The 24,682-nt window shown below is 45.3% G+C and overlaps 1 long non-coding RNA gene across 3 annotated transcripts in view; it reads right to left on the bottom strand.

The window, feature by feature from the left end:
* Nucleotides 1-10,728, bottom strand: part of LOC117880773 — a 35,146-nt gene extending 24,418 nt beyond the window's left edge. Inside the window, exons 1-2 of one of the 3 annotated variants that reach the window (XR_004646612.1) lie at nucleotides 9,417-10,728; nucleotides 170-402 (exon numbers count right to left, since the gene is read on the bottom strand). This is a non-coding gene — a long non-coding RNA (uncharacterized LOC117880773). The remainder of the gene's footprint in view (nucleotides 1-169; nucleotides 403-9,416) is intronic. The other 2 variants (XR_004646614.1, XR_004646613.1) reach the window with 2 other exon arrangements.
* Between the last annotated feature and the right edge of the window lie 13,954 nt (nucleotides 10,729-24,682).

Here is a 24,682-nt window from a genome sequence, read left to right as displayed (position 1 = left end):
CTTCCAGTCAGAATGTTTTTTTTTTTTTTTTCTTTTCCTAAGGGGTTTCCCAGAAGGGGTTTTCCGCCTTTTCTAAGGGGTTTCCCGGGCAAGTGTATAAAAGGCTGTCCCAGACAGGTCCTCAGGGCTGTTCATCTGAGTGACAGTCAGGGACGGTCACGGGTCTTACCTGCAGGTATCTATCCATCCTGGTGGTAGAAGGGTTAGGGATTTTCTCCAACAGCTTCCTCACATGTAAAAAGAAGAAAGAAAGAAAGAAAAGAAACAACATCTCCTGAGTGTCCCATCTGTTCTGCTTTCCCGTGATCCCGAAAGAACATGAAGGGACTCCTTGGAGCTCCTCTCCAAAAGCTTGCCATTAGCCAGAGGATTGTGGTCCCAAGCACCTACCGTCGCTTTGATCTATGAAGAAGATTTTTTTTTTAATTTGTTTATTGGGTTGAGTTTGAGGGGGTAATCACTGTATCGTGGCATTTTGCTGTTTATTCCCCCTTTTATCTGCCCCACTGTTTGTTATAAACCCTTCAATACACTTCATTTGATTTTACCTTTATTAATTGACTCATTATTTAGGGTGGGACGGGTCCTCTTTGCAGGGAAAGGGATCCTACCAGATGACAGATGCTGGACAGGGAGGCCGAACTTAGGGATACAGAAAGCATAAGGGTCTCTTGTCTTTATACACACACACAAACACACACACACACACACACACACTCTCCTCCTTTTGCCTTTCCATCCTTTTTCCTTTCTAACAGTCCTGGGGCCGGTTTTGTTCAACATCTTTATTAATGATCTGGATAATGGGATGGATTGCACCCCCAGCAAGTTCACAGATGACACTAAGCTGGGGGGAGAGGTAGATATGCTGGAGGGTAGGAATAGGGTCCAGAGTGACCTAGACAAATTGGAGGATTGGGCCAAAGGACATCTGATGAGGTTCAACAAGGACAAGTGCAGAGTCCTGAACTTAGGAGGGAAGAATCCCATGCACCGCTGCAGGCTGGGGACCAACTGGCTAAGCAGCAGTTCTGCAGAAAAGGATCTGGGGATTACAGTGGATGAGAAGCTGGATAAGAGTCAGCAGTGTGCCCTTGTTGCCAAGAAGGCTAACGGCATATTGGGCTGCATTAGTAGGAGCATTGCCAGCAGATCGAGGGAAGTGATTATTCCCCTCTATTCGTCACTGGTGAGGCCACATCTGGAGTATTGCATCCAGTTTTGGGCCCTCCACTACAGAAAGGATGTGGACAAATTGGAGAGAGTCCAGCGGAAGGCAACAAAAATTATCAGGGGGCTGGAGCACATGACTTATGAGGAGAGACTGAGGGAACTGGGCTTGTTTAGTCTGCAGAAGAGAAGAGTGAGGGGGGATTTGATAGCAGCCTTCAACTACCTGAATGGGGATTCCAAAGAGAAAGAAGCTAGCCTGTTCTCAGTGATGGCAGATGACAGAACAAGAAGCAATGGTCTCAAGTTGCAGTGTGGGAGGTCTAGGTTGGATATTAGGAAACACTATTTCACTAGGAGGGTGGTGAAGCACTGGAATGGGTTCCCTATGAATGGGTTCCCAGCCTTAGATGTTTTTAAGGCCTGGCTTGACAAAGCCTTGGCTGGGATGGTTTAGTTGGTGTTGGTCTTGCTCAAAGCAGGGGGTTGGACTAGATGACCTCCGGAGATCTCTTCCGATCCTAATCTTCTATGATTCTCGGATTCTATGTAGGAGCTGATATGGAGGAACATGCAGCAAGGCCTACATTTTCCAAAATGGACACTAAATTTAGATGCCTCATTTTTTGGGTGCCCAGCTTGAACCACCTTTGGGCCTGATTTTCAGGTGTACTGAGCACCCAAAAGGCCTATTAAAGTCAGCCAAAGCTGCAAGTGCTCCCTGCACCTCTGAAAATGTGGCCCAAAATCTCCAAATTGGGCACCCAAAATCCAAGGCACCCCATTTAATAGCCCACTTTGGAAATCTTGGGTCTATGTGACTTGCCAGCTCTTTGCAGAACCCCAGCTAAAGCTACAGGGAGTATAGACTGAGAATCCCTGCCACAGAGGGTGTTTTATTTAAGTAGGGAAGTTTTGACTTCAGGGATGTCTGCTCTTGTGCTTGCTCCATACCTGCTCCAAGTCACACAAAGGTGAAGAGAACAAGAGGATGCAGCTGTATACACAGGGGATACAGGAACACAACAATATTTCGTGTTCAGTGGCCTCTCTGGGTGGAGGGCTTTCCCATGGCCGAGGAAACTGATGCATTCATCAGAAGTGCAGCAGGAGCTGACTAAGGTTTTTCCTCTTCCTGTTACATCCTGTGAGATCTAAGAGTGAATTTCCTGCCCGCTGTGGCATTCACAGAATTCATCACCCAGCTACAGTCCAGAGGTTATGAAAGGAAAATATTTCAGCCTCAAGACCTGCCCGCTAGTAGGAGCTCATTGGGAGTGGGATCTGGGAAAAAACAGTAGTGAGTTTCCCCACCAGTATGTTCTAGTAACCGCAGCATGCGCTCTAGGTGGTTGGAAACCTAGCCATGTTCCTTAGCCAGCAGTTGTCACCCTCTTGGGGCCATCAGCTGAGGTAACTGGGTCCTCCTTATTGCTCTTTCTTGAGCAATCATTACATTCTCTTACCCTAGCACACCAATGTGTAAAGTTATGTTTACTTGCAGTATATTACTCTACCACCAGATGTCGCTATGTGTTGTGAAGAGTTCCAGGCACAGTGTGGTCCCTGGGCAACAAAGAAGACAAAGTTGGGACTCAAAATGTGTGGGAACCTGTTTGTGTATATCGTTGTAGTTGTGTCCCTTAATAAACACCTCAAGCTTCAGGAGATCTGTGATTCCACATAACATGACACTATGTGACCCAGGGCACCAGCTGGTCTCAGCTATGAGGGCATGGCTTATCTTACATTTGAAAAATGTGCTTCTGTTATATGAAGTGACATCAAAGTATGGGAATGGAACCAGGCATTTTAGCCTACTGGCTCCAAGGCCTTGATTATGTGCATTACTGAGGTGCCCTCTGTTTTTTGCAACTTGTAAACATGCTCCTTAAAGGTGCTGAATGAACAGTCCTGGAGAGGGAAGCTTTCCCTATGTTGTACATGGGTCTGTGTTATCAGAGGGTTGGTTAAAGAGCTGCGGTTGGGAGACTAAACAATAATGGACCAGATTGAGCTTCTTAGGATTGGAGGAGGGGTGGAGCTGCCCCACGGGGAGCTATGGGACAGTGCCAGTGCCTCAGGCACGCACACCTCTCCAGCTCCTGGAAAATGCAGTGCCTCTGCAGCCCTAGAGGGGTGAACATTGTCTTCCCCACATAACTACATGGTTATGTTTTGACCCCACCTCCTTCTATGCCTATCCCAGTCCTTTTGCATTGGATAGCAGCACCCAGTGGGGCAGTATAAAGGAGTAGGCCCTGGACTAAGAAGAGTGCAAGAACTGAAATTATGGCTGCCCTCTACAGTACTGCCAAACTCAAGTGTTGAAAATCATGAGGCAGGTCCTGAAAATCATGAAATTTCATTCAAATAATAAATGTTTCCTTTTGATCTGCCTCCTGTGTTTTGAGTCTTTAGTGTGAACTCATCTCTAGTGCTGGTTGGAAAATTGCTTGTCAAAATTTTCCACAGGAAAATAAATTTAAAAAAAATCCTCAACATTTTCCTGGGAACCAAAAGTAGCTATATCAGTTTAAGGCTCCTTTATACTGGTATAACTGTGTCTACATTAGGTCTATTACAGGTATAACTATGCCAGAAAAAAAAAAAAAATCACACTCCTAATTTGACCAGCAAAATTTTGTTGGTTAAATGGAAACCAACCATCAGAAAGCCATTTATAGTGCATAACAACAACATCAAACCCACTAACAGGTGAACAATGTTGCACAGTATGTGCCAATAGATAGTGCTATTTATATTAAAGATTTTCATTTACACATACAGTAGGACTCAGATTTATGAATACCAGAGTTACAAACTGACCAAACACACCTCATTTGGAACTGGAAATGCACAATCAGGCAGCAGCCAGGGTTGATAAAAATCAATGATTTAAAACAAAAATTTTTTTAAAAAAATCAGATTTTTTAAATTGGATGTTTTTGATAAAATGCTTTGAGGAAAAGCCTACCTAATGATAGTTTTAATTAAGATACATTATCACTCAAAGATATCATGTAATAAATTCTAATTCTATAGTATGAGACAATATATTCATGTAATGTTTAAGAAAAGTTTTGTAAATGTGTTCCAGTAGTTCATGGCTTAGGGACCCAATTTTATAGGGTTCCACAGGCTTCTGTATAGATTATTTAGGTTAATCTTTCTATCTATCCAATGGGACTCAGTGTTCAGTCTAGAAGATACCATCTGAGAACTGCAAAACTAAGCATCTCTAACTGTGGATTTGTGTCTCCAGAGGTAACATGCTTGTTAACCACAAAAATGTTTTTAAATAAATAAATAAATATATAGTGGTGAGAAATAACAGACCTCAACTCTATTGTCCCTCTGCAAATTTGTGTACATAGAGTCAATCCCTTGCCTCTCTATAAGCATGCAAAGTTTCAAAAAGTTCAATGACTAGAAGATTGGTGGGGGGCGGAATAGATCTGGACAAGAAGAAGTCTGGAGATAAATGTGAGAAACGGGGGACATATGCTTGTTTTGTTAAAATATTATATATTTGTTGTTGAAGAAAAAAATCCAGAATACTTAATGTTGTTGTTTTAGTTAAATAAAACATTTTAAATGTCTGTCTGGTGATGTCCTCCTCCTAATGCAGCATAGCAAGAAAATCCTCCAAATATTAATGATTAACCTGTTGAATTGGAGATAGTTCACCTCCCAATGACTTCATAAATATCTGCTTCAATTACCTTTGGTAAATGAAATAACCAATCAATCATTCATTTTCTGATATAGCCGTAAAACTAATTGGAAAAGTTTTCAAAATAAATCACTGTTTAAAAAGTATAGTGTGTACCTTCAAAAAAATGAAACCTACAGCTATCTGAGTTGTGAAGAAAATGTATTAAGGTTATAACAACCAACAAGAATGCACTTTTATGTAGAAAACCCAAGATTAAATTGAGTCTTCCTGACTAGTGATTTAAATCAAATCCACCTGGCAGCAGTAGAGAAAAAAAATAAAAAGCAAATACAGTACAGTACTGTGTTAAACGTAAACTACTAAAAAATAAAGCATTTTTCTTCTGCCTAGTAAAGTTTCAAAGCTGTATTAAGTCAGTGTGCAGTTGTAAACTTTTGAAAGAACCATAACATTTTTTCAGAGTTACAACCAACCTCCATTCCTGAGGTGTTCGTAACTCTGAGGTTCTACTGTACATGTACCTTGGATATAGAACACTCCTGATAGTGTCTATGCATTTTCACTTTCAGGTTCTCATGCACTAGGTTAGTGCTGAATTGTGTGGGTGGTCAGCACTGAAAAGGAATATTTATTGTTGTTTTGGTCTTTAAAACCTAGTTTTTATTTATTGAATAATTTCCTTTGGTTGTTAGGAGTTTTAGACATAAGGGGCAAATTGTCCAGGCCAAGATTTTCAAAGATGATTAGGGATTTTGAGTTCCCAACTTGAGACATCTTAAAGGAGCCTGATTTCCACAAAGTGCTGAGCACCTGCCCTCCGCCAGTCAGGATCATTAGTCTCAAACTGGGCACCCAACAACTGTGACAACCAAATCAAAGTCACTTTTGGATCTTGGCTGAGGTTCTTAGCACCTCTCTGATTTGGCCTTGAATTTGGGGCTAAATGTGACCTGAAAAAGTGTCTCTTTAAGAAGGGCTGTATGTGACTTGGAGAACATTCATATGGGATGAAAAGTCTATGGGCTTGTCTTCACTTACAGCGCTGCAGTGAAGTAGAGTCTCTCCCATCAGTGAAGGTACTCCACCTCCACCAGAGGGGTAGCTATATTGATGGAAAAGCCCTCCCGTTGACACAGTTCTGTGTGTACACCAGCTGTTAGATTGGTATAACTATGTCACTCAACTCACTCAGGGGTGTGATTTTCCATGCCACTGAGCGATGTAGTTATACCGACATAAGTTGGTAGCGTAGACCAAGCCTAAATATTATTTAAAAGGCAATATGCCATGCCAGGGTGTGGAACCATAATCACATGCTGTGTTTAGTGCCCATAGCCCTTTGAATCACAATCACAAATAGACGTTAGCACTGCGGCTCGTTTTTCAAGCTAATTACTTTGAAAATAGGCCCCTGGGGGTGTTCACATTGTGGAGGAAACAAAAGAGCTTTATGAAGCTATAAACAGAGTGAGTGAGTTGGGGAAAGGGGAGCTATGTGCCATGATGGGGGGATGTCTTTGTTTCCAGAACTTGGCTAGCAATAAACAATGCTGGTGATGTCATTCTAAGGCACCTGCAAATGAGCATTCAGCTGCTCAGATAGCTCACAGTTCCACCATTTCTTTCCCTCCTGCCCTCCCCTCCCCCTGCCACCCCCAGAAGAGATACATCATCTTATGCAATGGAGTTCCCAGTAAGGTGCACCATTCAAAGCCCTCTGTGCCACTCTGAGGGTCTGGCATCAACATAACATGTTGAGAGCCAGAGAACAGCCTTCAGAAAGCTGGCTAGGAATATATTAAAGCACGGGCCAGTTTTTAAGACACATATAAGCCACTGTTTAGTTCTAAGTTCTCCCTTGCGAGCTTCCATTTGTATCCAATGGGCCAGATCCTCAGCTGGTGTAATCTGGGTAGCTCCATCAATGTTGGCTGAGCTCTGCTGATTTGCACCAGCTGAGGATCTGGCCTGGTAAGTTATAACCTCTACTCACTGCTCAGGCAATTCTAACAACATTCACCTGCGTTATGTGGTCCTTGGCAGGAATAGAGGAAAAATTACTGAGCCCCACACCCAGCCCTCCTGCACCCCTCCGGAGAACCATCAGCAACTGCCAAATCACAGCCTCCCAGATGTTTGAGCTCATCGGGTCATGTGTGTGCCCAAGGTCAGCCTCAGAGAGCACCCAGAGGAGCTGGGGTCAAGAGGAGCAGCCCCTGTACTGAGGCAGACATAAACAAGGCAGAAAAGAGGTGAGCAGCTCAGTAGAGAGGCAGCTGTGCATCACATGCTGTGTTGGAAGAAGGTAAGGAATAGATGGGGATGGATTTCTGTTTTGTGGAAAAGTCTGGGATTTCAAAAATCTTTCCATTTCAGAACAAAAAAACCAAGTTTTCCAGGAAACAAAATTAAAAAATAAAAAGTTTCATTTTGGGTTTATCAAAACATTTCAGTTCTGTACAATTTGTTCCAATTTTGAACTTTTAAAATTTTAATTTAAAAAAATTGTAATATAAAAAATGATAAATTTTATTTCAAAGTGTCATTGCAAAATGAAAAATCAAGACAGTCCATTGCAAAAATGCCCAAATGGGACATTTTGACATGATCAAAATACTTCATTTCTGGGGATGGGGAGGAGTTCTAAACAAAATGTTGTCCAAATGGATATGTTTGGATTTTGACAAAAAAAAATTGGTCAAAAAAATGTTTTCATGAAAAATTTCCAAGCCACTCTAGCAGTGAGCCTGTGGGTGTGTACACTGCAGTGTTTGCCCAGGGTTCAAACTCAGACTCAAGCCTACTCCCCCCCCCTTATGTCTACACACAAATTGTGCTAACCTAGGGCTCAGACCCATGATCCCAGGACCCCACAGGGATGGAAGGTCCAAGCCTGAGTCAAGCCAGGACCAGAATTCAAGCCAGGCCCACACTACACGCAGAGTAGCAGCTCTTTGTTGGTTGGGAAGCACTTGGCACTGACTCCTATTGGAAGATTATGATACTGGTCTGGATGGACCATTGGTCTGATCCAGTATGGCCATCCTTATATTCTTAAGAGACAGAGTGAAGGCGCCCCAGGGACTAGCCTAGCTCTGTTTGGGCTGCCCTAGATCATGGAAATTCTTTACTGTTGTATCTGTTAGTCTTTAAGGTGCCACCAGACTCCTTGTTGTTTTTTACTGTTGTAATTAATCGCTAGGCTATGCCTACACTGCACTTTTGTTGTTAAAAGTTTTGTTGGTCAGGGGTGTGAAAAAAAAACACACCATTAAAAGTTTTAATGACAAAAAGCACTGGTGTGGACAGCGCTTTGTCAGTGGGACAGTGCCTCCTGCCAACAAAACTACCACACCTCATTGGGGGGGAGGGTTATTTTGTTGGCAGAAGAGCTCTCCCCTACCGACAAAGAGCTGCTACACTGCATGCCACTCTAAGCTACACAGTGTAGGCACAGCCTAAGACTTGTGCTTAGGTTATTTGCACACTTTCCCTACTGCCTATGTAGAATGTTCCTGTAGTTATTAGAAGAGAATGCACCCATTAGTGCTGGGTGCACCTAAACCACTTGCCTCCCAGCCCATGAGGCACAGATCTTGTTGCCACAGATTTTAAAAGGGCCTGGTGTTAGCTGAGTGCTACCAGTGACCCCCTGCAGTCGGGTCTGAGAGGCTCACCTAGTGTCTGGGTGAGGAAGAAGGTGGTTCTGATTAACGGAGATCAGACATTGGTTTTGGAGCAATAATAATACTAAAATGAGACTTTGGTCTCTGCAACAGAAAGCTATATTTTATTTCATGTAATGCCCTCTTTAAAAGTGTAGCTGGTGTAATCAACACAGCTCCAGTGATTTCAATGGAGATAAGCTGATTTCCCCTAGCAAAGGATCTGGCCTATGATGTTTATTTCAAAGGAAAGGGATAAAGAAAGGCATCTGGGGGAGAGGGACATGAGAGCTGGGGGTCAGTTGGACTGGATCTTTTCCAACACCTCCCCGCCTGTAATAGGTCCTTGCCGGGGCTCGACCCTCCGGGCAGGAGGGGAGCCACACCGACTCACTACTGTGGGAACAAGCAGTCAGTTAGTCCAGAAGCTCCGGCCCTCTGGTGCAGGGGCGGAGCAAAGCCAACAGCTAACTCAGGGCTCAGGCCCTCAGGTAGGGGCTGAGCAGACAACCGGGAGTTCGGGGCTCAGGCCCTCTGGTGCAGGGGCTGAGCAAGCAAACAGGTAAGGAGCCCAGGCCCTGGATCAGGGCGGGGCACACACAGTTATGGCTCAGGCCTTTTGGTGCAAGGGCTGAGCGAGCAAACAGTCAAGGTACGCCTAGGCTCCTACAGCCGGGCATTGGGTGAGGGGGAAGCCTGCCACCCATGAGCGGGGATGGCAGGGGGAACACAGGCCCACCCACTCCACTGCATTCCAGCCCAGGGCCCTAGCAGCAGTTACTGCCGCTGCTGGTCAGTGGGGTATCCAGACCACCACACACTGACATTGGCTCACATTCGTCTGCAGCCTGACCGGGGTCGGCTATCCCCAGGCTACTTCCAGGTTCCCCCTCAGGGCCTACCTCGTTCATCACACCAGGCTCGGACCCAGTCCAGCTGCATGGGCTCCTCTCGGCCAGGGCTTGGTGGCAGGTCCGGCAGCTCCATCGGGAAATCAGGCCAGTTGCACTCGGGCGGCTCCTCCAGGTAGCAGCAGGGGCAGAGGGGTTCTGGTGCGGTCTCGCCTTCAGGGTTAGTGTGGGGGGGTTCCCAGGGTTCCTCCCAGCAACGGGAGCGGACGGGCTCCGGTGGCTCCTCCTCGTAGCGGGCCCAGGGTAGCTCTGGCCAGTTGGGCCCTGGCCTCGGAGGTCTCCTGGCCAGGAGCTCCCAGCCACACATCTGCTCCCTGTGGTGGCTGGCAGCTGACTGAGCTCTGGCGGCCGGCCTTTATACTTCCTGTCCCGCCCCTTGACTTCCGGGGGGCGGGGACAGGCGGCGGTGGCTCCACCCACTCTGGTGCCTGCACGGGGGCTCCCTCTTCTGGGCAGAAGGGGAGCCACACCGACTCACTACACTGCCTGTTTGATTTTTTCCATGCATTTGCAACTACTAATTCATCTGAGGCCCCCAACCACACCTACCCCATAAATACACCTAGCAACAGATCTTGTCTGGATCTGACCCCGGCGATTTTCATTCAGGCACAACACCCATGGAAGGCAGCAGAGTTACTCTGGTTTGACACTGGTGTAATGGCAGAATACAACCCAAAGGCTTTGAAGTCAATATGAGTTTGGTCGGAGAGGGATGTGGCAATCTCTTAGCAAATATACAGGAGAGGCTTTGTTTGGATTGAGGTGGATTTTAGGGTTTCCTTTCTTTGTGGTTTGTTTTGCACTGTTTTAACCCAGTGTCTGACCCATGTACATGGACAACACTAGGCCTGTACATATAGCTTTGGTCAGGTACAAATCACAGGGCCCTGCTCCCAGCTATGTAGTTCTCCAGGAAAGCTATAGATCAGCACTATAACTGGTTATGACCTGAGCCCTTCAGCTCTCCTTGAAGTTTTATGATCATTCCACAAATACTGGATCACTAAGGTTTGCAGTGAACTCGCCAATCAAAGCCAGTGGAACTGGAATTAATTTAGTTCTTGGTGCCTCCCCCTCCCCCCCCATTAATAGAGTCGTGTAGCCCTGTTAAATCAAGGCAGGGATCTGTATTACTCAGGAACATACTTACTGTGGAGAAAAAAACGAAATCACACTCCATGCTTTCCTTCTCTGCTCTCCTCTTCGAAACCCACTGGAGATGTGGGTTGTTTGTTGCCCTTATGCAAGCGCTCAGACATTTCTTTCCCGGGGGTGCTTGGATAGTGAAGGTATCACCCACTCCAGTCACTGGCTTATCAGCCCGGGGAGATGGAAAGGGGGCAGCCTATGGAATGTCAGGCCCTGCTGGCTGCACGCCCATATACAGTTCAGCAACCTCGGCGAGAACAGCCCCGGCGGCTGCTGCTGCGGCTGCCACTCGAGTTATTTCCTCTGGGCTCAGCGGCAGCCTGCAGAGCTCGCAAAGGGGAGTGGTTTCTTCGCTCCCTCCCAAGGGGGCGGGGGGGGGGGTCCTGCCCTAGCCCCAGCGATGGGGGCAGGACCAGCCCGGGGCCGGTTTAATTGAAAGCAAACCGCGGAGACTCCACGCGAGGCGAGAGCGCTGGCAGAATGCCCCGGGCTGGCGCCCCCGCTCCCAGCTGTCAGTGAAGGAGCGAAGCTTCCCGCGGCCGGGATGTTCAGCTGGCACAAGAGCTTCACCCTGGGAGCTCCCTGGAGACAAGGTGAGTCCAGGTCTGGCCCGCACCAGCCCCCGGAGGTCGGAGCGAGGCCGCGGCACAGAGGTAAAGCCGATCGGGGCGCGCCCGGCTGGGGTTGTTGTGGCAGAGACAGCGGCTGTGTAGCCTAGCAACGCGGCAGTGAAAGGCAGATTGGGGAGCGGGTCTGAGCGCCTGCGAGCCCCACTGATCAATTGCGCTCAGCACCTGGCCGGATTGGTCCGGAAAGAAGCGAATTCCATGCGTGTCCTCGGGTCAGAGAGCAGATCCAAAGGCGCCGCACACATCCCGCCCCACCTGCCTTTTCAACCGCAGAAATTGCACCAGCCCCTGGGACCAGTGCGAACCTGGCCATTGACTGCACTGGGGTTTGGGTCAGGCTGACTGACAGTCTCAGCACCAGCCCCTCACTTACATTTCTACAGAGTCGGTCCGTGACAGAGGATCCCGGCCCGGGAATGGCTGATGACCATAAACCTTCTGACTGTAGATCCCCAATAAACGCAGCACTGGCGGCAGCTTTGTGACTGGCTTTGTCCCAGCCCAGGTGAAGCATGGGCCAGTGCCGCAGCACCACCTGCATGACAAACATTTGCTCAGGACTTTCCAATGCAGTCGTAGAAACGTGAGCTTGTGAACCCTAGCCGGACACGAGCCAGCACTAGAGGGAAGTTTTTTTCTTTAAAAAATAACTTGCCGAACAAAACTGGCGGACATCCCTTCCCCCCTCCCCAGGAAAAAAAAACACAAAAAATGGCCATTTTAGGATTGCAAGGGGGCAAAAGAAAAAAGCAAATGGTTGAGTTCAGATGCTTTGCAGCTCAAACTGAAATAAATAAATGGAGATATCCTATCTCCTAGAACTGGAAGGGACCTTGAAGGTCATTGAGTCCAGTCCCCTGCCTTCACTAGCAGGACCAAGTACTGATTTTGCCCCAAATCCCTAAGTGGCCCCCCTCAAGAATTGAATTCACACCCCTGGGTTTAGCAGGGCAATGCTCAAACCACTGAGCTATCTCTCCCCCCCACTTCTGTCCATGTCAGAGTTTTGTAACTAATGTTAAAACTAAAATGCAGTAAGTGATCAAGGTGGTTGTATCACTTCAGATGACTGAAGAACCCCTCTCCCCCCAAACAAACAACTGCCTAGGGGGATAAAAATAAAGGACTAGAATCCAAACTTTCTTCCTCTGGATTTACACTGGTGTAACTATACTGACTTACCACCAGTTTTGTGGCAATATAACTCCGATCAGAATCTGGCCCCAGTTACTCTACTGGGCGCTAACACTATCTATTTCTCCAGGGTGGCACTGCCTGATTGCTTGTGTGCTCCAAGGATACTTGTAGGGAATTCCAAAAGAGTCTATTCTCTCAGCCCCTCTGTTCAGTGCATGCCAGGCATACAGTGGGGGAGACAGTTGTGGTACCACACTGCTTTATGTCACTTTCACACAAAAAAGGTGCAGTTACCCTGATTTCACAGTGCTTTGGGACTCAGGTGAGATGGCCATGGCTGAGTCTGAGTCCAGATGTGATGGATGTGGCATAGAGTTTGCCCAACATTTGTTACTAAATTTTGTAATCCTCAAGATCTACAAGTAAGATCCAGGGACAGAAATACTATTCCAGCTTCATTTACCAGGAAACTCTGGGCTAAACCTGCATAGCTCCATTGAAGTCAATAGATTGAGCTGATAGTAGCTGACCTATTCCACTGATAAGGCAACACTTTTCACCAGCACCAAAAGCCACCTCTTGTTAAAAATAGAGATGAAAGATAATGAAATTGTTTGAAGAAGTGGAAAAAGCAGAGGTGGCTGTGGAGATAGGTTACCTACATTTAAGTATGCATTGCGCAAAAGCACCTGCAGGCTAGTAAGTCTAATGTGACCTCTATTCCTAGGCTGACTTACAGTCCCTGAGAGCTGGCTCCATTCCTTTCTTATATGCACCCCATAACAGTGAGCCAAAATTCTGGGACTTTGGATTACTCCAATGCACTCCACAATGAGTGACTCTTAGCTGCAGCTGATGTAGAATGTAGCTGCTCACTTGCTTGTGGCATTGGTTGCTGGGATGCTCTCCCATCCTGGTGGCTGCCAGGGACCAAACTGGTGCTAATGCAAGTTAGAACTCTAACAGGTGGTCAAGACTGCTGCTCTAATAAGCACTAGTGGATAATAGTTCCCTAGAGCAAATCTGCTAGCTAGAATCCAGGAAGTTTTTGGAAAGTGTAGGGGACAATTTCCTGGTGCAAGTGCTGGAGGAACCAACTAGGGGCAGAGCTCTTCTTGACCTGCTGCTCACAAACAGGGAAGAATTAGTAGGGGAAGCAAAAGTGGATGGGTACCTGAGAGGCAGTGACCATGAGATGGTCGAGGTCAGGATCCTGACACAAGGAAGAAAGGACAGCAGCAAAATACAGACCCTGGACTTCAGAAAAGCAGACTTTGACTCCCTCAGGGAATTGATGGGCAGGATCCCCTGGGAGAATAACATGAGGGGGAAAGGAGTCCAGGAGAGCTGGCTGTATTTTAAAGAATCCTTATTGAAGTTGCAGGAACAAACCATCCCAATGTGTAGAAAGAATAGCAAATATGGTAGGCGACCAGCTTGGCTTAACAGTGAAACCCTTGCTTATCTTAAACACAAAAAAGAAGCTTACAAGAAGTGGGAGATTGGACAAATGACCAGGGAGGAGTATAAAAATATTGCTCAGGCATACAGGAGTGAAATCAGGAAGGTCAAATCACACTTGGAGTTGCAGCTAGCAAGAGATGTTAAGAATAACAAGAAGGGTTTCTTCAGCTATGTTAGCAACAAGAAGGTGGTCAAGGAAAGTGTGGGCCCCTTACTGAATGAGGGAGGCAACCTAGTGACAGAGGGTGTGGAAAAAGCTAATGTACTCAATGCTTTTTTTGCCTCTGTCTTCATGAACAAGGTCAGCTCCCAGACTTCTGCACTGGGCAGCACAGCATGGGGAGGAGGTGACCAGCCCTCTGTGAGAAAGAAGTGGTTCAGGACTATTTAGAAAAGCTGGACAAGCAGAAGTCCATGGGGCCGGATGCGCTGCATCCGAGCGTGCTAAAGGAGTTGGCGGATGTGATTGTAGAGCCATTGGCCATTATCTTTGAAAACTCACGGCGATCAGGGGAGGTCCGGATGCCTGGAAAAAGGCTAATGTAGTGTCCATCTTTAAAAAAGGGAAGAAGGAGGATCTGGGGAACTACAGGCCAGACAGCCTCACCTCAGTCCCAGGAAAAATCATGGAGCAGGTCCTCAAGGACTGAAGCACTTAGAGGAGAGGAAAGTGATCAGGAACAGTCAGCATGGATTCACCAAGGGCAAGTCATGCCTGACTAACCTAATTGCCTTCTATGATGAGATAACTGGCTTTGTGGATGAGGGGAAAGCTGTGGATGTGTTATTCCTTGACTTTAGCAAAGCTTTTGGTACTGTCTCCCACAGTATTCTTGCCGGCAAGTTAAAGAAGTATGGGCTGGATGAATGGACTATAAGGTGGATAGAAAGCTGGCTAGATTGTCGGGCTCAATGGGTAGTGATCAATGGCTCCATGTCTAGTTGGCAGCCGGTATCAAGCGGAGTGCCCCAATGGTTGGTCCTGAAGCCGGTTTTGTTCAATATCTTCATTAATGATCTGGAGGATGGCGTGGACTGCATCCTCAGCAAGTTTGCAGATGACACTAAACTGGGAGGAGTGGTAAACTGGGAGGATATGCTGAAGGGTAGGGATAGGATACAGAGGGACCTAGACAAATTAGAGGATTGGGCCAAAAGAAATCTAATGAGGTTCAACAAGGACAAGTACAGAGTCCTGCACTTAGGACGGAAGAATCCCATGCACTGCTACAGACTAGGAACCAAATGGCTAGGCAGCAGTTCTGCAGAGAAGGACCTAGGGCTTACAGTGGACAAGAAGCTGTATATGAGTTGACAGTGTGCCCTTGTTGCCAAGAAGGCTAATGGCATTTTGGGCTGTATAAGTAGGGGCATTGCCAGCAGATCGAGGGACGTGATCATTCCCCTCTATTCGACATTGGTGAGGCCTCATCTGGAATACTGTGTCCAGTTTTGGGCCCCACACTACAAGAAGGATGTGGAAAAATTGGAAAGAGTCCAGCGGAGGGCAACAAAAATAATTAGGGGGCTGGAGCACATGACTTATGAGGAGAGACTGAGGGAACTGGGATTGTTTAGTCTGCAGAAGAGAAGAATGAGGGGGGATTTGATAGCTGCTTTCAACTATCTGAAAGGGGGTTCCAAAGAGGATGGATCTAGACTGTTTTCAGTGGTAGCAGATGACAGAACAAGGAGTAATGGTCTCAAGTTGCAGTGGGGGAGGTTTAGGTTGGATATTAGGAAAAACTTTTTCACTAGGAGGGTGGTGAAGCACTGGAATGGGTTACCTAGGGAGGTGGTGGAATCTCCTTCCTTAGAGGTTTTTAAGGTCAGGCTTGACAAAGCCCTGGCTGGGATGATTTAGTTGGGGATTGGTCCTGCTTTGAGCAGGGGGTTGGACTAGATGACCCCCTGAGGTCCCTTCCAACCCAGATATTCTATGATTCTATGATTGCTGGAGCACATTGCTAGGCCAGTGTACGTTAGAATGTGTTTACCCAAGCTTTCTTGAAGAGATTCTAGAGCAAATGCTGGTGTTGCTGCTGGGAGTAGGATCCCAGCCCCACCCAGAAACATCTGAAAAACGTGTGAATTGTTGCCACTTACAATGTTTTGTGAATTATACTTTTTTGCCTGCGGGTAATTTGGTCATAAACCAGCTTTCTTTCCCCAAACTATAATGTGACTGTAACAGAGCAAATTCTGCAAGAAGAGAATATTACTAATCCCCATAGAAGTGCCACTCACCACATGGACACCAGTGCATGAGTGGGGGGAGATCCTGGCAGGAAAACAGACCCCTCACACAGGGCATTGAAAGAGAAACCTGGTCAGTTTCTTTGAGCTACAGACAGAGCCCGAGGTGTGGAACTCACACCCAGGGCGAATTTCCCTAAGGCTTGGGGGATAGTGGTGATTCAGATTCAGTGCCCTGATTTGGGTTCCAACTCTGCTAAGAGCAGCCAAGAATTTGCTGTGTTTCTTGGAAGTTCTGTGACAGGGCTATAAAGCCACATTTATAAGCGCAGCTTTGGAGAGAGAATGAAACCCAAACCTCTCCATTGCAGCCTGCTGGTGTCATCTCTGCATGTCTAATGCACCTGTCAGCAGCTACATGCTCCTGGGTGAGAGAAAGTGAGCAAGGAACTTGGAGAGAAAAGTGAACGGGTGTGTGAGGAACAGAGAATGATGGTGAGGGGAGGAAGGTAAAAGGCTTAAGCCAGGGATAGTCAGTTCGTTTTTATCAAGATCCAAATTTCTTGGTCAAGGTATAGTCAAGGTCCAGACTCCAGTGAAAATAATAAAAAAATAATAACAATAATGATAATAATAAGTAAATAAAAAGATTTTGGGGTCCGTTCAAAAGCATCTCGAGGTCTGGATTTGGCCCGCAGTCCTGCTGACTAACCCTGGCTTAAGCCCTCAAACTCCTTAATGCTGTGAAGAAAAGCATGGACAGATCCAGCTACTCTCTAGCATATACCAATCTCACTCTCCGTCACCATCACAACCACCCCTTTTAAGGAACAGGCCCAGGGAAGCAGATGGGGCGGCAGTAGTAATACTATTGGTACCCCCCTCAAAAGGCAGTTTAAGACAATTTGCAACAATCCCCTTTGTACTCATGAGAGCAGAGGGTCTGTCTCTTCTCTGAAGTAAGACACCACGCTGAGGTTCAGTCTACACTAACTTACCTCAGTATAACCACATTCAAACTTTTCGGTGCTTCCTTGACCTGAAGCCAAACTCCAAATGGTCCTGCCACGGGTCTAGTCTGTCACACACACAAGACTGAATGAGGAGATTTCACTGCACAGCTAGGTCTGTGGGTAATAGGAGATGGAGTTTCAGAATCCATTAATGGCTAACCTGCATGTTTAAGTAGAGCAACTATGGTGCTGTGAGAAGAGAGTTGTAGGGTCCCTGTGGCATTCCCAGTTAAGGAGACAGAACGTTTGCTTGCACTGATTTCCTATTTCTTAACCTTGAAAAGGCCCCTGCTCCCCCTCTCATTTTATGGTGAATTCAGGAAACTCTAGTCATACAGGCCTGGAAATCAGAAAGACCTTCCAGATTGTCTAACCCTGGCATCAAGCACAGAGTAAGAGTTTTATCTGTCTTAGTCCTTCATGTGCTCCCTCTACCTTCCTCCAACAATGGTGCCTCACTGACATCTCTGGGCAGATTATTCCAGTGCCCCCCCCCCCCGCCCATCATAAGAACATAAGAACGACCATACTGGATCAGACCAAAGATCCATTTAGCCCAGTATCCTGTCTTAGTTCCGACAGTTGCCAATGCCAGGTGCTCCAGAGGGAATGAACAGGTAATCATCAAGTGATCCATCCCCTGTCGCCCATTTCCAGCTTCTGGCAAACAGAGGTTAGGGACACCATCCCTACCCATCCTGGCTAATAGCCATTGATGGATCTATCCTCCATGAATTAATCTAGTTCTTTTTTGAACACTGTTATAGTCTTGGCCTTCATAATATCCTCTGGCAAGGAGTTCCCCAGGTAGACTGTATATTATGTGAAAAAATACTTCCTTTTGTTTGTTTTAAACCTGCTACCTATTAATTTCATTTGGTGACCCCTAGTTCTTGTGTTATCAGAAGGAGTAAATAACACTTCCTTATTTACTTTCTTCACACCAATCATGATTTTATAGATCTCTATCATATCCCCCTTTAGTCGTCTCTTTTCCAAGCTGAAGAGTCCCAGTCTTATTAATCTCTCCTCATATGGCAGCTGTTCCATACTTCTAGTCATTTTAGTTGCCCTTTTCTGAACCTTTTCCAGTTCCAATATATCTTTTTTGAGATGGGGTGTCCACATCTGCATGCAGTATTCAAGACATGGGTGTACCATGGATTTATATGGAAGCAAGATGAAATTTTCTGTCTTATTATCTATCCCTTTCTTAATGATTCCCAACATTCTGTTTGCTTTTTTGACTGCTGCTGCACATTGAGTGGATATTTTCAGGGAACTATCCAGAATGACTCCAAGATCTCTTTCTTGAGCGATAACAGTTCATTTAGACCCCATCATTTTATATGTATAGTTAGGATTATGTTTTCCAACATGCATTACTTTGCATTGTGCATCATAATCCCTGCCCCTACCCCCAGGCCATTCTACCCATTTCCTTTGTTTAAATTAGCAAACCCTCCCCTAGTGTAAATTCCACTAGGCTCCACAGTTGGAGAGGCCTGTGTATGTGCTTCCCACCACAATGAATGGGAAGAAGGGAATTTTTGTGACTGGCTGGTTAGCTGAGCCCCTGTTGAAGCTGTCGTGCTGTTGGCATTTCCGTGTATGGGTTAATGATATGCTAGGGCACCTAGGAGTCTTTTTCGTTATTATTTAGATCTAAATAAATAAGTGAGTGATGGGCTTGATGCAGAAGTTATTGGATGAGGTTCTATGGTGGAGGTCAGACTAGATGATCAGTTTAGGCCCTTCTGACTTTAAAAGCGATGACTCTATTAATCAATAAATTCACTCTTATTCCAGTAATAAATAGGATAAACCAGCTGAGCAATGTTGGTTCCTGCTGTGCACTGATGGCTTCAGCTAGAGGGTCAGTAACTCAACAAACCCATTGCTCTGCTCCAAGAAACTAGTTGGCCAGCTGAAAAATCTCAAGTGGGTTTTCCACTCAGGAAGCCACTTCCTCTTTTATTCCACCATCTATCTATGCCTGTAAACTTTTCATCTCCCTTTCCCCAGTGTCACTGCCTCTCAAATGTTTTTATACAGTCCTCACTCTCTGTCTCTTGTAAGTTGTACACGTTGTTAACTTAACACCTCATATGTAAAATCCCCTTATCATTTTTGTCATCCTTCACTAACCCTCCCCCCCCGAGTGTTTTCCCTGGAAATTGAAATTAGAGGGGTGTTTGAATATACAGAAGGGGTGATGGCTGATGAGGGGTGAGACCGTGAGGGCGCAGGTGGGTTGTATGGCATGATAGTAAAATCTGAAAAATGTTTCACGACCATTTTATTAGATTTAACTCATGTTTTAAAATATCACACAAATTAAAGCTGGCTACTCAAGCCTACTATGAAGCACTACATCTACATCCTTCTTGGTTTCTTCTTGTAATTTTGCACAACTCTGTTAATGAACTTCTCGAAGGCAGTGCGTTCATCTTTGGTGACTTCTCATGTGTCCGACACTTCCAGTCCTTCATGATATGCTCATGATCAGGCAGAACTTGGAAGGTGACTCCTTTTCAAACACAAAATTCTATTCAATGAGGAAAAAGAATGCTCAGCTGTAGCTGTTATGCCTGGGAGTAGCAAGAGATGAATTCCTACTTTTTTCATTCCAGGAAACATAGCACAAAGTTTGGGTCGAACCACTAGTGATAATAAAGAAGTTGAAGTCAAATTTTCATTTGCTCATCATATGATATTCCACTCTGTGTTCAAATTCTTTATTCTGTCCTGATTACATGGAAGCCCCATTGCTGGTAGTGCCTCACTCTCCACTCAGCTGTCGGTGTTTTATGAGACAGGCATCTGTAATAGCTACGTGAAGGTTGAGTAGAATCCAAAAGTTGCTGTTGTAGATTTGTAAGTATCAAATCTGTGTACTTTTTCAGCTGGCTTAACAAGAAGCATTTATTCTCTTCACTTAAGGAGTCAATATTAAGTGCCTTAATTAGTCAACTTCTGAACTGAAATCCTTGCTTCTTCCAGTACATTTTCAATGGCTATCTCTCTGATTGATCCAGGTGTAGCTTCTATTGCTGGACAAAGATCTACTACTGTTGTAGCAGATGCCTGGACGGCATTGTTTAATGATCCAAGTGGTTTCAACAGTAGACTTACAAGAGAGAGATTGGCAAAAGTCTTCTCTGAACTTAGTAGCAAAAGTAGTCCACCAGTCTCACTATTTAGATCCATCCCATCTCGGTAGATACTTTCCAGAGCCAATAATAATGGTTGCAGTAATTTTAAGACAACAACCATGGATTGTTTATGAGAAAGCCTGCAGATTTTCCCAGGTTGGACTCATTTGAACTTTAAGATGTTCAGTCCTTTTGGACTCTTGCTGGAAAAAAAAAAGTATAATGAAGAAATTTAATTTATGGCTTTTTAAATGTCTTTTGAAGATTCTGCAGCTCGTACTAGTGCTATTTGGAATAGATGACCTCTGCAGTGTGTATAGGAGAGATTAGGGTTACACTTTTCTCTGAGCAAAGTTTATACTCCACTGTCTTCCAGAGAAGTTTGCAACTTCATCAAATGCAAAAGCAGCCATCTCTTTGGGGTTCAATCTACAAGCATTTAACTCTTCTAAGGTGTGGGTTGTCACAAATGCAGTCAATGTGTTTTTTATAACCTGAACATCTAGAAATGCATCTACTGGCCTACCACTGACATCAAGATAATGTATGCAATGACTTAATACTTGACGCCCATTTACATTAGTGCATTCCTCGGCCATGTACGCAAATTTTCTGAATGCGATGAGAGAGTTCTTCACGTTTTAAACTGCTGAGTCTTTCACTGTCACATCACATGCTTCTAACCAGTCAGTTGAGTTTCTTGCAGAAAGATAGTGAGCATTTGCCGGTCTTGGTCAGAATCAGTGTCCAACTTCAGGATTAACAAGTGACAATGCACTTAACATTGACCTCCAGTTTGTAGTGTGTGGTATCTCTTGCCTAAATAGAAAGTATGATGTGACAGCCATGTTTGTCTGCATAAACTGTATTGTGTTTCTAGCATTCTTAACAGCCTCATTAAGTACTTCTAAAATTGGCTTTGACAGTGACTGGCTTATAAAGTTTTCTGCATGTCGATGCAGTCCAAAGGCTTGGTATTTTGCAGCCTTTTCACCTAGGTTGTCAGCATTGGTTTGCTGATCAGTCTGGCAAACCAAGCTCCTCCACTTTTATTATATAAATCCATGGTACGCCCACATCGTGAATATTGCATGCAGTTCTGGTTGCCCCATCTCAAAAAAGATATATTGGAGTTGGAAAAGGTACACAGAGAAGGGCAACTAAAATGATTAGGGGTATGAAACAACTTCAATATGAGGAGAGATTAAAAAGACTGGGACTTTTCAGCTTGGAAAAGAGACGACAAAGGGGGGATATGACAGAGGTGGAGAAAGTGAATAAGGAAGTGTTATTTACTCCTTCAGATAACACAAGAAGTAGGGGTCAGCTAATGAAATTAATAGGCAGCAAGTTTAAAACAAACAAAAGGAAATACTTCTTCACACAACACACAATACACAGTCAACCTGTGGAACTTGTTGCCAGAGGACGTTGTGAAGGCCAAAACTATAACAGGGTTCAAAAAAGAGCTAGATAAGTTCATGTAGGATAGGTTCATTAATGGCTATTAGCAGGATGGGCAGGAATGCAATACTCTGAGTGTCCATAGCGTCTGTTCACCAGCAGCTGGGAGTGGACGACAGGGGATGGATCACTCGATAATTAGCCTGTTCTGTTCATTCCCTTTGAAGCGCCTGGCATTGGCCACTGTCAGAAGACAGGATACTGGGCTAGATGGACCTTTGGTCTGATTCAGTATGACCATTTGTATGTTCTTATGTAAAAAGTAATTATAATATAATAAAAATGTTTAGTACAGAAACTCCCCACGATAATGGCCTCTCAAGATAGTGACAATGTGAGACAATGACCTTGGCAAATAATGCATTTTAAAAATCTTGGCCCACTAGGAATGTATATTTTGATAAGTTTCCTAGTCACAAATCTAGCATTCTGGAACAAAGTCACTAAAACATAGTCCAACAATGAGATGTTCCTTAAATATGCCCATCCTTCTCCTTCCACCCCACCCCACTCATAGTTGGTGTCCTGGGTCAGTGAAGACTCAGAGTTCAGAGGTGCTTTCACATGAGTTCACCTCCCACTCTGGCAGGGTGGGGAGATGAAGGCACCTTGCTTGTTCGTTCAGCCACTCACTGCAGCTGCTTGCTCTGGCCACTGTTCATTATGCCACCGTTCACTCCACTGCTCTGTTGCCAATGGCCCTGTGCCATCACCTTCTGCTGCCACCTGCCACTGTGACCTTGGTGAGTCGGTCTATTGAGGTTTTACTGAACTCTCAGTGATTTCAGCTCTCAATGGGGGAACCTCACTGCTAGTGCAGGCTGAGCAGGGTCTTCCACAGAAATGCTGTCACACAGCAGGTCTAAGCACAGACCTGGTCAGTGATTTCAGATCTAGTGGTCACTTCAAAAACAAAAGACTCTCTATGGAGCCTAATCATCTCTATCTTTAAACAAGGGAGGGGGGCAGGTCAAATAGTGCCTGTGATTCTTAGGCAGAGCCCACACCACCAAAAAAAACACCTGTCCCCATCCTCTCTCCAAAACCCTTGCATAGTGAGTGCAGTTCAGTCAAGCATGACCAATGCTTAATTTGTAATGAAAGAGGTGCCAGGGCTCAAGAAAGTTTTTTACTTTCATAACTGATGTGGCAAGCCCAGAGGTCTTGGGGCTATGAACACCAAGCCTAGATGTGCCAGGGCTCAGACTTGGCACAAATTAAGCACCAAATGTGACCCTCTCAACCAGGATAGGCTAAGTACAGTTCTGCTGCCCTTTACTCATACAGTAACAACATTTCATTACCCCTGCATTCAGTACTAAAGTGATTTGTAACCCAACACCAGCTAAAACTGATCTCTTGGGGAACACATCTCTGTCTGCTGTATACGAAGGCAGAGTAGGTATGTTCATCTAAATACAGTCTGGTCCTGAAGCCTTCCCTCCTCCCCCCAGCTCATTACTTGCTGTCAGGAAAGAGCTCATTCAGACCTTGCTTACAAATTATAATTTGAAATTATTAGGTTGGACAACATCACCAAAACAAATGCACCAACATTGTCATAAAAAACAACTGCTGTGTGAGGAAGCTAGTGTTTGTTCATACTTTTCAAACCTGTTATGCTTTTTCAAGTACAAGTATTTTATCATATACTGTAGATGCTTTTAAAGTGCGGATTAATGTTTCAATTTCAATTCAAATTTCCAATCAATGACTAAATTGGCAACACTGTAAATGTAGCTAGTTGACCCCTTGGAGGCTGTTGGGGAAATTCAGGGGCATGTAGGGAAATCCCCATTTCCCCCTCTAATTTATCAATGTCCACTTTACCCTGCGTTTAACACTGTCCCCCAAGTGTAGCTCTGTTGTGAACCAAGCAACATCATTATGTCCCTGGACCTACAAGAAATTATATTGGCAGTTCAGAGATCATCTTTTGCCCCAAAGTGCTTTGTTATCTTTGCTGAGAGACCAACTTGTAACACTCTGAATTTCATCTGAAATTCTCTGAATTAATCATTTAGTGAATTTCATCCTTCACCTCTGGTCCGCAAATCAATCACCATCTTCTCAAAATGATTTATTCCGAATTTGAAGTTTGAGCTAATTTGACTGGACACCATCTCGGTTTTGTGACTGGAGAGCATAATTCTCAGACTCAGATTTCTTGTGTAAATATTCACAATTATGAATCTGTAATTTGCATCCTGCAAACATACTACACTATGTGGTTAAAATGCACTGTGGCAGTAAACACCATTATTAGGACCGTGGTTCTCAAACCTGCTCCCTTTCTCAGCACATACAGCGAAGGCAGTCAGAGGCAAAAAATGCCTTTTGTTTCAGAAAGGAAATGACCCTTTTAAAAAAAATTCTAGGAAATGCAGATCTCATTGTTTGGGGGCAGGGGGGAATTCCACTTTTTTTCTGATGAAAGGGCTGTTAATGAAGGGAAATGCCACCTGTGCCAAATCCTGACAGAAAAATTAAAGAAAACCTAACACATGACAGGGAACAAGAAGCTAAGGATAAAGTGTGTTTAAAAGGAAAGGGAAATGGATGGCTGAGAGGAATGGGAATGGGAAATGGAGGCTTTCACCTCTAGGTCATCCACTTTAATCTAAGTCACTACTGATTTAACATCCTCACCATCTGCAGACAACTGTACACAAGTGAGGCAGTGTGGCCTAGTGAAGAGCACCCTGCATGAGGACTCAGGAGACCTGAGTTCTAGTCCTAGCTCTGTCATCAGTTTGCTGGGTCACTTTTTCTCTTGGCATTGCAGGGTCCCTATTTGTAAAATGGAGATTCTGATACTGAGCTCTTCTGTGAAGCGCTTTAAGATCTGCTGATGGGGAAGCTAGGTATGATTGTTATTTATTTTCTGTGGTACCTGGGATGTGATCAGAAGCGGATTAAGGTTTCCTGGGGTCCTGGGCCAGAGCACGTGGGGGGCACCTTTCTGCCTGTGGCCACACCCACTGCCCCTTCCCTGGGGCCTGCCCCTGTTCCACCCAGGGTCCCTCTATCCCAACCCCACAACCCCT

Source organism: Trachemys scripta, chromosome 7 (assembly GCF_013100865.1).
Source record: "Trachemys scripta elegans isolate TJP31775 chromosome 7, CAS_Tse_1.0, whole genome shotgun sequence".
NCBI lineage: Eukaryota > Metazoa > Chordata > Testudines > Emydidae > Trachemys > Trachemys scripta.
The sequence above is the reverse complement of the archived record's forward strand: the minus strand, read 5'-3'. Positions and strand labels throughout refer to the sequence as shown.